Below are 15204 nucleotides of genomic sequence, written 5' to 3' on the forward strand. Positions count from 1 at the left end.
AAACAGAGGGGCAGTGAGTGGCCGGCACTCCTCAATATCCTGAAATAACAGACCTGATTAATTTGAAGATTTTTCAGAACAGATCTTCTTTTAATCTGTACAATTACAGTGGTGAAGGTTGAGCTGTGGGGAATCTGGGCAGTACAGCTGAGGTTGCCTTCTTGCTCACCCTGAGCCAAACTGATCAAGCTACAATAACTTAAATTAAGTTCTTGTTATACTTGATGCAGCGTAGGCTGATTGAGTGAAGATGCACCACAGCCTTCATTACGTGCTCTCATGGCCAGTCTGATTACTCCATCTGACCATAGCAGACAAATATCTTTCACCCTTTCCATTTTATAGGTTTAAGCTGTTTAGTAATAGAGGGAATATTAAAAAGAGGAATCATAACCAGATCGTATTTTAGCTTAGTTCTCATTAGCTGTTCATCTAGAACAGATTGCATAGGACAATCTTCTGGAGTGTGTCTAATTGCTGCAACATGGTAATTTAATGGAAACACATTTTTATAAGCTTGTTTAACCGCATCTGTGCCAACTGACCTCACAGCTTGGTGTGCAGTGATGCAATGCGAGCAACTAGCCTTTAAATGTAGGGTCTTATTTGTATGGCCCCTTTTGAACTTCATTCACTGTTGTGCCTTTTCTAATGTGGCATCTAGCATCACTGCAGTATCTGAATTCAAAGTGTTCATCCTCCATCCCACTCATCATCCACAAACGTTTGTTCTTCAAGATAACTTTTAGGTCCTTAGAGTCTTATCCCTTACATTTTTCCTTCTATTCTTTATACTGTGAGCGTTTCTTTTCCTAAAATGTTCTTTGTCATAATTTGTCTAGGAACCAAGTTTTCTTGTTGTCTGGAGTGTTTTTACATGGCAGCAAACAAAGCAGCTCTCAGAACTCTGTGGTCCTTCAGCCCATCCCAGGAAATACACCATTTCTGTGCATCTATCTCAAAACCTTGTGACTGTTTCTGTTTTTCCCTCGATTCCTTCTTCATTGACCTCAGGCTTCCCTGTTACTCACAGCCTCAAGTCCAGTGGGCCACACTTGATTCTTGTAGGCTGCCTAGAAAAAAAGGTATGTGCATTCTGTTGCAGCTTGGCTGAATTGGTACAGAAATCATCCCTCAGCCTTTTACCCTTTAAGTGAGAAACAGGGTTTTAAAAGCTAATTTGCTTGTTTTCATGGCACGATCTTAATTCTACAAGGGAGAATAGATGATCTAATCTAATTTAATTTTGCTCTTTGAGAAGGAGGGAGATCACTTGGCCAGCTGCTGCTCTGAGCAAACATGGAGCATGTAGGCTACAAGATAAGCTTTGAACTCTATCAAGTCTCTCGGCAGTATATGCTAATGTGCGCTGTTGGGAGATTTCTGAAACTTTCTCTTCTGATTGTATTAATTAGCGTGCCACTCCAAACCAACAAAGCAGTTGGAATGAGCTGTAACTCTGTAAAACAAGTGAGTGCTGTTACACATAGGGCTTCCTCTGTCCCTGATGCTTTAGTGTGTTGGCAGTGTGGACTATGAAGATATATATTTGGCCTGATTTATGGAGTATATCTATTTCATCTCTTTCTAGAACTTTAAGCATATTTTAGCACTTTAATCTTTTCCATTCAAGCTGTTCATTTGTTAGAAAAGTGTACATGCCAATCTTGCATCTAAAGAGAAACCCTTTTCTTCGCAAATATTTAAACATTTAACATGAGGTAGGAAAGCATCTCTGAGTATCAATAGCAATACTAAATTTCTTTCTGCACTGTGACAAACCCCCTGAAAAACCAAGGCCTCTACAATTCAGGGCCTCAGAGTTCTTCAACTAATCTTCCCCAAGGTGGATTTGTTCTTTTTTGTAATCTGATGTTTGTCAGGGTGGAATAAGTTTATCAGTACTGGCTGTTGAATCTTTGTATGTAATAAGACACAGAGATGTTCCTGTATTCTTTTATCTTCCTCCATGCAGTAACGGTCCATGCAGTTGACAAAGACATGACTTTATTCCAAAAGACAGAGCAAACCAAGGCTTGGAATATAGGAGATAATTCCTATAACTTAAATGTATAGAAGTCCATGCTTGTGCCAGCAGAGTAGTTAGGGTTATAGCACTTGGGAGCTCATACTGCTTGCTGTGTATAGCAGCTTAAATAAGACATAAGATGAGAAGCAATAGTTTGTGAGATAATGTCAGGGAGTATCATAGTGTACAGTACATTAAAGCTGTATCCCCATTTGGGGAGTTTATTACTCTATGAAATTGTGAACTTTACCTGTTTCACTGTAGCCTTGTTTGTTTTTTTCCCCTTACATCATCTTTAAGATGTTATTTCACGTGTGCGGTCTAAATCAAGTCGTTACCTTTCTCATCTCATGTGAGGTCTTGACAAGTGTAGGTTCTGCCTATGGCTTCACCTCTAGCCTGTCCTATTGCTGAACTTGAAATAGCAAAGTCTGCAGGTTTTAACTTCTGTTTCATACCCATAAAGAAAGAGATGAAAACATTTAGCTAAAATCATTATATCATTGCTGTGTGAACTGGTTACAAACTGTTGTTTGGATCTAAGTACAGTTCTGGGAGAGCCTTCCCTGTACTATTGCTAAAGAATTCTTTAGGCTTTCGTATTCTATTCAGCTCCCTCTTTAGCTTTGTTTCCCCTTGTCGGATAAGTACTGATAAAAACTCACCAACAGCCTCCCTTTGAAACAGAGGTCATACCTCCCATAGTAAAAATAAAGCATTGCATCAGTTCCTTCACAAGGACTCTATTCAAGCTACTTCTTTATGGGGGAGAAAGAAGCTACTAACATTGTTATCAGAAATCAACTCTTTCCTCATGTTGAAATTAACCTAATGATTCTCCCATATTACTTCAGTTAAAAGAATATGATCAATGTTGGGCTTCCTTGGTCACACTTAAAGCTTTATTTTTTTCCTCAGAATCTCAGATATCAGATTTAATCCTCCTACCTGCACTTCTTGAATACTTTTTCGTTATTCCCAAAGTAAAAGCAATAAATAATTTCCTTTATGTTAAATATATTTAAAGCTGCCTTAAGCTCAGATAGGAAATCTAAGAAACATCTCTTGGTGCCATATACGTACAGTATGACAGCCCATCCAGAATTCATCTGGCTATGACAAATTATTTCCACAGGCATGAATGCAGTGTCTTTTATGCATGTACTCACATACTACTGCTTAACTTGAGAAAATGATAAAAGCATATCAACTTTAGAGCCTACTCAATACTTTACATAGTAGATATTTATAGGGCATCAGCTATGCTTTTTCATTCACTTAACCTACGCTTACTTCTGGAACTGTGTTGCCTATGTAGTTGCTTATTTGCTTGATTTAAGAGATGTCACCCTTTTCTTTTGTACCTTGCTCACAAGGCACAGCTGGACCACAGCTGAGCTTTCTTGTGCATCTATGATAGGAGTGTCATCCCGCTGTAGAATGATTACAGGGCTTGTAGAACATGTACCCAATTTGCAACTAAATGATTTTTGTCTGCTATCACATCGTGCTGCAGCTTGAGATCCAACCACCAGTCTACATTTTTCCTCCCTATTTACATCGTCATAAATTATAATACTTATTTTGCCAACCAATTCCGTTATCAAAAATACACACATGTCATCTTTCTTGCCTTTGGATGTCTAACTGAAAGTTTGCTATGAAAACTGTTACCCTGGGCAGTGTGGTCATTTCTGCTATGTTTGTTTACTTTTGTTTCTATTGTTAAGGCAGTAAATCAGTAGTGTGGTGGCTGCTGTTATACTGCGAAATCCCCAAATCCTTAAACAGAAATGATGTAATCCCAACACAAGAAGTGCTAAGAAAAGAATGCGTAAGTGTGGGTAGGCACATTGGCTAATTAGCTCAAGTGCATAGGAGAATTCAGCTCACTTTTGAGTAGCTGGACATGTAGGGCTAACAGCGATTGGATGTTTTAGTGCAGAATCAAAATGCTTCATTGCAGAGTAAGCCATGTTTTCCATAGTCTTTTCACCACAACTTCAGGACACTTAATAGTTCAAAGCACTGGACTGTAAAAACTCTGTAAATGAGTCTTTAAAAGTTAGAATGAAAACAGGGGGATGGTGGTACAACCACAACAGTAGTCAGTCAACATTGCAGTAGTGCAGCCTTACTGAATTGCTGCCAAGGAATGTAGATTAGGAGCCATTCTGTTTTAAAAGCTTCAGCTAAGATAATTAATTGCATTTATTTTCAAGGTGATGTCGTGCTTGTTTGTGGGAATGAGCAACAGAGAATTAGAAAAAAAAACATGGAAATTTCATCAGTGATTACCAAAGTGTAATAAAGTAGTGATTTACTAATTGCCTTTTGCTGTTTCCTGACAGTTTGTATCTCTTATAAGCGAAACAATCTGCCTCCAGTCACTGAAAACATTTGTGTGTTGAGAGATTAGGATAAATATACCACAAGTAATTGTTTAGTTGTAAATTTGTTCTTTTCCCTTTGTGGGGAGTTGGATTTGCCTCCTGTCTTCTGTGGGAAGTGCAAATACTTACCCTGTAACCCTTAAAGTGTGCTCAGAAGACCCTAAGCAAGATTTTGGCAGAACAGAATGTAGCCAGGAGCAAAAATCTCCTTCCAGATGTGGTGGAACGGAGCCCTGGCAAATTCTTTGCTCTCCTGGTTTTGGCTCTGGGAAATTCTTGAGAGCTGCGGTTAGCATCAGTTAAACAAAGACTGCAGACTGATGCAGGTTCTGTATGTTGTCCCCATGTTGCTGCTGTTGCTTCTTAAAGGTCTTTCCCCTCCATAGCCCTGTGTGCTTCAGCTGGGAGTTGGAAGGCAGATGCAGCTACATGACTGTATTTGCACTGTGTGAGCGGGGGCTGATCTAGGGCAGTATTTTCTGCATTTTTCCTTCTCTATGCTCTGGTATTTCTTTGCCAGCAGTGTGTGGATAGCACATTAATCAATATAATGAGATTTATGTGGTTCTGTTGAGTTCTGTAGGAAAACATATTGAACGTAGATTGAATGATGGAAATGAAGGCTCAGACAAATGTCTGACATATGCGTTTCTTCAGGCATTTCAGAGTTTAATACGCAAATGGGAAAGGTGTTGATTTTGTGACCCTTTGTGAATTGGCAGATCTAGATCCACAGAGGCAGAGATCCTTCTGCTGCCATCAGTAACTCAGTTCCTGAGTGTTTAATAAAGTGCAACCGAAACCTCTGGATAAATAAATAAGTACCTCGTACTGCAAATCAGTAACTTCTATAGTAAAACCATATTCACAGGTTTTTGCTATGTGACTGTATCCTTTTTTTCCCCCCATCCTGAAATAGTTTTTTTCTAATTAAAACTAATGTAAAAGTGCAGACAAAAGTAGTGAAAAGCCATATGAAGCTGCCCCATGACCATGGGCCAGGCCTATCTTTCTCACTGCTGTAAGAACAATACGGTTCTGTGTTTGTGCTGATCTTGAAATCATCCTGCAGTACTTTGCAGTCTGAAACAAATGAAAATCACCATACATTGTTGCATGGCAGATCCCATAAACAGCAGGTCTGAACGACAAGTGTGTAGTGTAATGGGATAGGAATAATTCAGTGAGAAAGCAAAAAGCCTCCTTTAAGGAATGCTTTTTGGAATATCAAAAAACCCAACCAACCAACCCTACCCACAGCCTTTGTGCACAGCGTGTGGTTACTTTCATGCACAGAGCTGGGCTGTGTGAGCAGGGAGATGACAATCCTGAGCCTGGATGGACAACCTGGACACAGTCTTCCACTTTGGATGCTGTATGTGAACTGAACCTGGTCTGCTAGAGATGTTAATTAAGTTGTAAACCTGTGGAATGGATTCCAAAAAAGCCAGACAGTTGGAGCATATAAACAGGAGGGGCAATGGCTAATTACAAGGGTGGACAGTGATAGGACAGGGAGGAATGGTTTTAAACTGAGACAAGAGAGGTTTAGGTTGGATATTAGGAGGAGGTTTTTCACCCAGAGGGTGGTGATGCACTGGAACAGGTTGCCCAAGGAGGCTGTGGATGCACCATCCCTGCAGGCATTCAAGGCCAGGCTGGATGTGGCTCTGGGCAGCCTGGGCTGCTGGTTTGTGACCCTGCACATAACAGGGGGTTGAAACCAGATGATCATTGTGGTCCTTTTCAACCCAGGCCATTCTAAAATTCTATGATAAAAAGGGGTATATTGATGGAAGACGGCTGGTAGATTTGCTTCATTTTCCCATGGTTCCTCTGCTATTGTTCTTGAGGAGCAGAAGGGAGTGAAATGGAAGTAGTCCTCTGGTTCTCTATTACAAGCCTGTGTATTGTCTGTGTCACCTTAAGTGGTGGAAGAAATCTGTAACTACTCAGGACACCCCCTAAACTCTGTATTCAGCACTTACTTGTTTTAATCCCAGCAGTTGCTTAGTGGCATTTAAAGCCCCCGGGCCCCATTGAGTTAACTGTTGTGACTGTCACCAGGTTGTTTTTCTTTCCTGCCCAAATGAGATGTCTCCCCTGAAAATAACATGAGTCTCACATGCAGAAAGCACAGCTTTCAAATGTTAAACCAGATGGCAATTATCCTGAATTAGTCTCTCATTTGCAATGCTCTCATTTTTTTTGAGGTCTTCTTTTTTTTTTTTCCTTTTCTTTTCTTTTCTTTTTTTTTTTTTTTTTTTTTTTTTTTAAACTTAAAAACAAAACAACAACTAAAACAACAGCAAAAGCAACCCTTCAGCCATTTGTGATTATTCTTGTTTGGTATTTAAAGACTTGTTTACTTTTAATTGGTTGCCAAAGTCACGTACTGTTTTTGATACAATGGAAAGGCAATAGAATCTTTCTGGGGACAAGATTTGTACTATGACATTCAATGGCAAGGATGTACATGAGGGACATGGTTCTAATCTATATGGAACAGTAAACATCAAGTACTTAACTGGAGAATACATGCTTTTACATTTGGACCATCTACATTATTTCCCTCCAAATACTATGTTGGCTATATACCGTATTTCTCTGCTTTCAGAGCTTTTGTTTTCTAAATTACATTTAGAGCTATAAAACAGAATGCAGGCAGAAGGCAGGAGACTCCCTGTAAGCTTATTTAACTTACTGATGTGGACTGAAGATGGGTTTGTGGAGTTTCTAGCTCTGAAAATGGCCGTCAGAAAGCTTTGATCTCTCTCCCACCTTCAGTCAGGTCGTACTGTTCCAGGAGTAAATCTGAAGATACAAAGCAATTTCATTTTCATTTTGAAGTCATTTAAAACAGAATTGGGCCTTTTTTTTTTTTTTTTTTTTGTGCAGTGAGATGAGTAATGTATAATTCTGAAATACAAATACTGATTTCTCATATGTGGGCTACTCCAAAAGTAATGCCTCCTATTTTATGATGCTGGCGTGCAACATCAGAGGTGTATGTTGGTGGGATGGCAGCAGAGGTTGAACCTTCCCACCAATATCCTGTTAAATTTTGTTGCTGTGTGACAGATGGCAGCAGAGGGTCAGTCTGACAGAACGGTGTTGACATGGGAGTATGTATGAAGCAGAGGTTTGGAACTGAATTCCTCCATGTGGAAGAAATGTTACCCATCAACATTCATTGACATTTGCTGAAAGTTTATGGAAATCAAACAGTGCATGTTGGCACAATGGGGTGGGGGGTAGAGCATATCAGCAGCATGGAAGACAAGCCTCATTCTGGACAGCTGTCACACCATGGAATGAAGAGTGTCTCCATCAGCTCATCTGCGTGAATGAGCAACTTGAGAACTGTGTACAGAGCTTAATATCATCTTCAGTGTGTTGGAAGTGATGGTGACTGTGTTAAAATATTGGAAAGCCTGTGCCAAGTGGGTCCCAGAAATGCGCACACAGGAACAGAAAGAGCACCATATGCAGGTTTGTCAGGACATATTGAACCACTGTGAGGATGAAGGTGACAGTTTTCTGGATCGCATCATTATCGGTGACAAGATGTGGCATCACTGCTACAAGCTAGAGTCAAAATGGCAGTCTGTGGAGGAGTGATGTGAATTCTGCATCGAAGAAAAAGCTCAAGATGCAGCAGCCCTCAGTGGGTAAAGAAACATACACTGTCCTTTGGAATAGGAAAGGGGAGGATCCTTCTGGAGTACCTGGAAACTGGACAAACCATCAATTCTGACCATTACATCATATCTGAATAAGCTGAAAGCTTCAACTTCTGGACTCTGCCAGAGACAGTCTCAGTTTTACAAGATAACACAAAGCCACATACCTGTTTAGGGACCATGGAATATGTTGCCCATCTTGGTTGGACTATCCTACTGCACTCACCATATAGTCTGGATTTGGCTCCCTCTGACTTCCATCTGTGCAGGGTGATGAAAGATGGGCTGTGTAGACAAGATTTTTCTAGCAGCAATGCCATCATAGCAGCTGGGAACCACTGGGCCATCTCTGCTGGTGCAGATTTTGACATGCATGGCATGCAGGCTTTTTCTTGTCCATCACTGGTGAAATTGCACAGTGAATGACTATGTTGAAAACGAATGTTTTATAGGTGAGAATTTGCTCTAACGAATGGTGATATTATGCTCTTTGTATCTGTTGTTGTTTCTGTGGAAATAAATAGGAGGCATTACTTTTGGAACAATCTCTACATAAAAAGTCCCAGGTATCCATATAGTTTCTTTGCAACGAAGTAATCTCTTATGGATCAGATAAGAAGAAAGCTGCTCCTTCCACAAAATCATTCTGCCTTTGGTAGTTGCTGTGTGACCACTTAGGGGTTTGGAGTGCAAAGTGAAACATTCAAGGATTGCTTTATTCCAGTATGTTTAGGATTACTTTTTCCAGCATGTAAAAGACACAGATATTCCTGTGTACATTCTGAGTTCCTTAAAAAAAAAATACAACCATGTATTCCGATGCTGAATATGCAGAATATACTGAATAGCTTTAGTTGGTACTTGGAGGCAGTTAGAATTTTTTTCTTTATCAGCTGAAAAATCTCATAGAAATCTGCAGAGTGTTCAAGGAATTCAGGTACTTCAATCCCACCCTCATATATATAACTCAGTGTTTTGAAATGTAAATCCTACTGGTATCTTAAATATACATATATATTAAGTACTTCAGAGAATGTTACCTATAAAGCATTTATTTGTAGCCATGGACTGTTTTAAGTATGTGCAATAAGATACCATGTACTGCTAACATAATTCCTAATCATATTGTAAGAGCCCGCAGACAGGTTTCTTATATCACAATCAGTGTGTTTTATAATGCATTGTTCCCCAGGGCTCGGTGCTGGGGATGCTTCTATTTAACATCTTTATTAATGATCTTGATGAGGGGGTTGAGTGCACCCTCAGTCTGCAGATGATGCCATGTTGGGAGGTAGTGTTGATCTGCCAGAGGGGAGAAAGGCACTACAGAGGGACCTGCATAGGCTGGATTGATGGGACAGGGTAAACTGTATGAGTTTCAATAGGGCCAAATGTCTGGTCCTGCATTCTGGTCTTAACAACCCCAGGCAACCCTGTGGGCTTTGGGAGGAATGGCTGGAAAGCTGCGTGATGGAAAGGGACCTTGGTGTGCTGATGGACAGTCAGCTGAATATGAACCAGCAGTGTGCACAGGTGGCCAAGAAGGCCAATGGCATCCTGGCTTGTATCAGGAGTGGTGTGATGAGCAGGACTAGGGAAGTCATCCTGCCCAGTACTCTGCACTGGTGAGGCCTCACCTCGAGTGCTGTATTCAGTTTTGGGAACCTCAGTAAAGAAAGGACACTCAGGTCCAAAGAAGGGCAACAAAGCTTGTGAGGGGTTTGGAGAACGTTGCCTACGAGGAGCAACTGAGGGAACTGGGGCTGTTTAGTCTGGGGAAAAGGAGGCTGAGGGGAGACCTTATTGTTCTCTTCCAATACCTGAAAGGTGACTTCCAATCTAGATGCAGAGGGAGATATTAAATGCGAGAAGAGAATAGTTGTTGAATTGAATCTTGAATCAGGACCGAGTAGGCAACATAAACAGTGTATTTAGTTCTGTATAAGGCTGGAGATAAAAGGATAATGACCGTAGGAGGAGGAAAGAGAATTGCATCAGCCTCTGGAATGAAGGTTCTTGTTTGTGTGCATTAAAGGAACTATTATTATTCCATAGAAATATCCATGGAGATCTGAAGTAACTATGTGAGCTGGGATTAAGTATATGTATTAGGTCTTCGTAGCATATGAAGTTGTCAAAATGATCAGTCCTAGAACTGGTCTATGGAATCTTCTGACATATGAAAATGTAGCAGGGTGCTGAAAATACAGACCCAGAGTGTTTAAAGAAAAGAAAAAATGGTATTTATAATCAAAAGAAGGAAAAAAGGATCAGAATTTGTTCCTGCCAAGAGATTAGGACAAGAATTGATTTGTGATTTCTGGACAAATGTAAGGAAATAAAACACAAAAAGCTGAAAAACAACAGTGTAAGTACAAGCACACAAAGGCAGTAATAGAAAAAAAAAAAGGGGATTATAAAGGATAAAGCTGATGCCTTTAATGCGCTGCTTGGCAGTATTAAAAGCACAATGAAAAGCAAACAAATTCTGCAGTGGATACACAGAAGTAGTGAAAAGCCAAAAGGTATCTTCATAGCTGCTGGATGACTGTACTTAGTGGAGCTTACCCCATTATAGAGAAGCTGTTAGAAGAGAGATGAGGATTCAGCAAAGGTCAAACTGAAGTGGTCTGGGGTCCTGAGGATCTGAAAGTATTATGAGAGAACAGGAAAATAATATTTTAATAGCATTGAGAAAACAGAGAAGGAAAGTGATCAACAGAGGGCCTTGTTGAATTATAAGAATGTGCTTGGAATAAAATGAGCAGATGCTACAAGAATACTTGAGCTGGTGATGCATTTAGGAACAAGGAGCTGTGAACTAAAAGTGAGAGGGGGCCATGCACATTAATTTAACCACATTTCCTTAAAGAGTAATGCATCAAATAGACTTTCAAGAAGAGTAGGGTAAATGCTCCAAGCAATTTTAAAACATTAGCTAAGTTTTAACTTTCAGAGTGTGGGGAGAAAAGTGGTTTTCCAGCAGCCCTTCAGTCCCCCATAAAAATTTTCCAGACTTGCTTTGAAAAAGAGCTTTATACATCTAACTCCTCCTAACATCACTGGAATGGAGTTAGAGAGTAGAGAGTAACTGACTACTGGGATTGTTCATGAAAGTCCAGGCTAAAGAGTGAAAGAAGAGGAGGATACTGAAGTTATGTGGAAAATGAGCATCCAGTTGACCTTGCTGTTTAGCTGGACCTTCCCCCAAAGTCTCTGTTGCTTGACAGTTTTACACATGAAATACTCTATTTCTTTTTTCTTAGTAGACGCTCTTCTGAAGACACAGACATCTCAGCCCAAAAACAGCTTCTGCAAATCGAAGTTAGTAAGCACTCTGGATTGTTTGCACCTTGCTCAATATCTGCAGCAGTTAGACTTTTGGAACAAGAACACAGAATCTTCTCTAAAAAGCTAGAGATGAAGTCATTCTCCAGTGGAATAAAAGCTTCTAGTGAAACACGCTCATTTTAATTTAAGATGAATGAGATTGAAACTGTATTGCCTCAAGATAATTTCCGGCTGCACTGTTGGTCAGTCCTAGCTCTTTAGCACTTATAGCTTGGTTAACCCTTCTAGTTCTTCAGAGATTGCATTAATCCTGTTTTTTTACTCAGCCTTCCCCAGGCACAGAACTTTATTAGGGAAGAACAATATGTATTGCTGTGCTAGTGACTGAACAACGCACAGCAGAGCTGAAGGCAAAGGATCCAAACCACATTTCAGCTTTGTCCACATTTAGTTCAGTATGTAGAGCATCATACACAGTACTACTATTTTTTTCTGTTTTCTGCTATATTTTTAATTGATGACTTGCTCTAATTATACTACTAGGTGTCAATTTAAACTATACTCATCATCAAAACAAAGTTTGGTACGTTCTGTATTTGACAAGTCATGTTCTCACTGAACAGTCGTATTTTGTGGATTTTTTTGGTGTTACTTTGACTAAAAAGCAGTCTGCTCATTAGCTTGCCTAGATACTTGCTGCTCTAACAGGTCAACATTTTCAACACCTTGGTTGTGCAGGTGATGTTTTTCAGACTCTAAAAACATTGCTCTGTCCTGAAGCAATGATTTTTGTCTTGGTCGAGTGAGAATTTCAGTAGTTATCATGGTAAATAGAACTAAGTTATAAATATGGATTTTTGCATCTGAAAAAAAAACCCAGTGTTGCCAAACGAATTCTTGCAGGCAAAACCTAAATACTTATTTTTATTCATGAAGCCATCAGTTTTTCCAAAAGGTATGCTGCAAATGCACATATTGAAATCTGTGGGAGGGTTCTATCAAGCATGCAATTACTACAGCGTGAAGTCAGTAATATTTGATAGAGACTGAAAACTGGTACCGTCAGTGACCCAGTTCTTTGGACAATGGCAATGGGAATATCTTCCATCTTCTGCACCCTTCCCATTGACGTGACTCTGGTGGTGGGTATTCTGTTGTTTCCCACAGGTGATGTTCACAGATTAAATTGATCTTGCTCTGAGGTGATATCCAATGTAAACGTTCTTTTCTGTTTCATCGTATCTCTTTGGAGGATTGGTTTACTGCAGGAAGAAATGTCAAAGTTCTTCTATCAATCAGGCAAACATCATCTCTTCTGACAGGAATTTGCTCAGTTTGGTCCTGTATATGGTGAACATAGAAGTGCACTTGTTTCTCCCTGGAATTTTTAGTTTTGGAAAGTCCTTCAGCAGGGAGTGCTGCTTAATCACTCAGTGTGACTTCGTCTCTTCTAGGTAGGCTTTTGGTGAAAGCCAGGATGAATGAATTGGTCCTCAGAATAATTTTTAAGGGAAAAATTGGATGTTTACCGCTACATGGCATGAACTTCATGGTGCCTCTTTGCCATATGATGTCTACCAATTGGCGTGAGGTTTTAATTCCCAATTAACTAGAAAAGAAATACACTTGAGAAGTGTTGAAGATTTGTGCTTGCTTTGAGGCAAATGATCTTTGCAGATAATGAAGGCAGCATTGTATCCTTACAGCAAATTGAAGTGGAAATTTGTGGGCTTTTCTGATTGTGTGGTTTTGTTGCCATCATTTATTTCTTGGTTGTTTTTCTTTTCCCCTCTTAACCAATAGGCCAGATTTCCACATGGTGCTTTAGTTCTCTTGGAGCCTGGCTGGTTTTTATCAGTTGAGAATTTATGTCTTGAAGGGAGTGCCTCTATCAGATGTACTTGTTTTCCCAAGGAAAGAACTTCCCATTCTGCAACCTGCCTTCTCATTCCCAGTGCTTTTCAAACGTTGTAATATCTTAGCACTTTCTAAATGTTGCAAAGGATTTGAATAACTTCTACTTCAGCATATGGTATGTATCATTAGTGTAATCCACTACAGGTTCTGAGAGCTGATAGCAAACTGCATGAGAGAGTCTATGCGGAAAGTAAATGAGATGGGGAAGAACTTTAAATATGAAATTAGAGCAACAGTGAGATAAATCAATAAAACCCATTTAAAACATTAGGATAAAGTAATTTGCTTTGAATGCTCAGGAGAATTTACTATCTTGTGTTCAGTTTGTATCCCATGTTTACTTAATTTATTCTTCTGCCTGTTTGTAATGGGTTTTTTCTGTGTTTTTTTAAAATTTTTTTTTGTTTTTTATAACTGCGCATATTTGAGGTAATTCAAGTAATGAGAGAAATTGATACTTGCAGTATAAAAATGACTGTCCAGGTGTCTTGGATGGCATTGAAACCAGTTCTGGAAGTAAACAAGTAACATTCAGGATGTTAGTTCTTCTTCACCTGCAACTTATTCTGCATATCTTGTAGAGAAACTGATGCTTCAATTTACTGTGCCGCCTGGACTCTTTTACTTTGTGCCTTAAGCAGAAAGACTCTGTACTCTCTGGAGCTTTGTTATACCTCATGCTGTACTTTCTGATGCATCAGCTCATGGAGAGAAGATAATGGCACAGAGTTGTTGGATTTTTTTTTTTCCATTCCAGTGAAAATGCTTTCATTTAATTTGTGAATGTTTCTGTCACTCCACTTAAAGCAATGTTCGTGTATTTGGTTTTGCACAAAAGGTGGAAACGCTGCCTAGTTTCTCTTCACAACCTCAGTCCTTGACTTCAGCAAACCATCAGAGGCTGAATTCCTCTTACAGCAACAGCTGCAGGAATTAGGAATTTTAGAGGGTCACACTTTATCACATGCAAGTACAGTGTGTCTTGCTTCACTGGAGCTGGACTCTCGTAGATTTAATTGAACTATGTTGCCGTTGGGTTTTTTTTGGTTTTTTTTTTTTTTTTACTGCTGCTTGGTCTCACTTTATTGGATATCTTAGCCATAGCTGTTAAAAAGCAACATTAGAGCTGAGCAAAAAATAAAATTGCAGAAGAACAAAATGTTACAGGAGGCAGATATCCATGTGTGTTTTATAGAAATAGGACTTAGGTTGCCAGAGGCGTTGTTTGTGACTTTATAGCCAAGTTGAATGCTCTAAACCATGTACAAAACTAAAAAGTGACATGATATAATGCAAGATTTAAAGATGTAGACAAGCACAGAGTTGTTTGTCTTGTCCTGAAGTGTAGAAAGGACCTGTGGTGTTTGTGGAAGGAATCACCTTGGATGGACATATTTAACCCTTAACAGCTTAATCTTCTCATGCTTTCTCAGCTGTCTCTGTTGAGACATGGGCTACATGACAAGTTTAATGTTTTAAACAGCTATTTAGAAATGTATTAGAAATTACTTGAGAAACTATTATGTAGGTTTTAGAACAACACCAGCAATACATGCCAGCAGTTGTTTTCAAATGGCCATTAAGCAAAACTTCCACGCTTGATCACTCTTTTTTTGAGCTGACATGGTGCTTTTGATGTTGCTATGAGATGATGATGGTAGAGATACTTGCAATGTAGACATGCTGCTGTCTAAAATCCCTAAGGATTAGAAGAGCAGTTGAGGCCAGTTTCTTACTGGGTCTCTGTAGCTTGCTTGAGGCCCACGGCTTAAAGAGTCCTTGAAGCAGATTTTGCATTGAGCACTAAATAAAACATTTTCTGTCACTGTTTCAGACAAGAAATTCCTTAAAATAAAAATACTTCTAAATAATTTACAGGTTATTGAGGATA

At 39.5% G+C, this 15204-nt stretch overlaps 1 protein-coding gene across 7 annotated transcripts in view; it reads left to right on the top strand.

Moving 5' to 3' along the window:
• LOC146755455 (receptor-type tyrosine-protein phosphatase T-like) overlaps window positions 1–15204 on the top strand; it is a 353697-nt gene that overhangs the window by 304308 nt on the left and 34185 nt on the right. The window lies entirely within an intron of this gene.

The sequence above is a fragment of the Coturnix japonica genome, chromosome 32 (assembly GCF_054131305.1).
Source record: "Coturnix japonica strain WE chromosome 32, WE-NBRP24, whole genome shotgun sequence".
In the NCBI taxonomy this organism is placed as follows: Eukaryota; Metazoa; Chordata; class Aves; order Galliformes; family Phasianidae; genus Coturnix; species Coturnix japonica.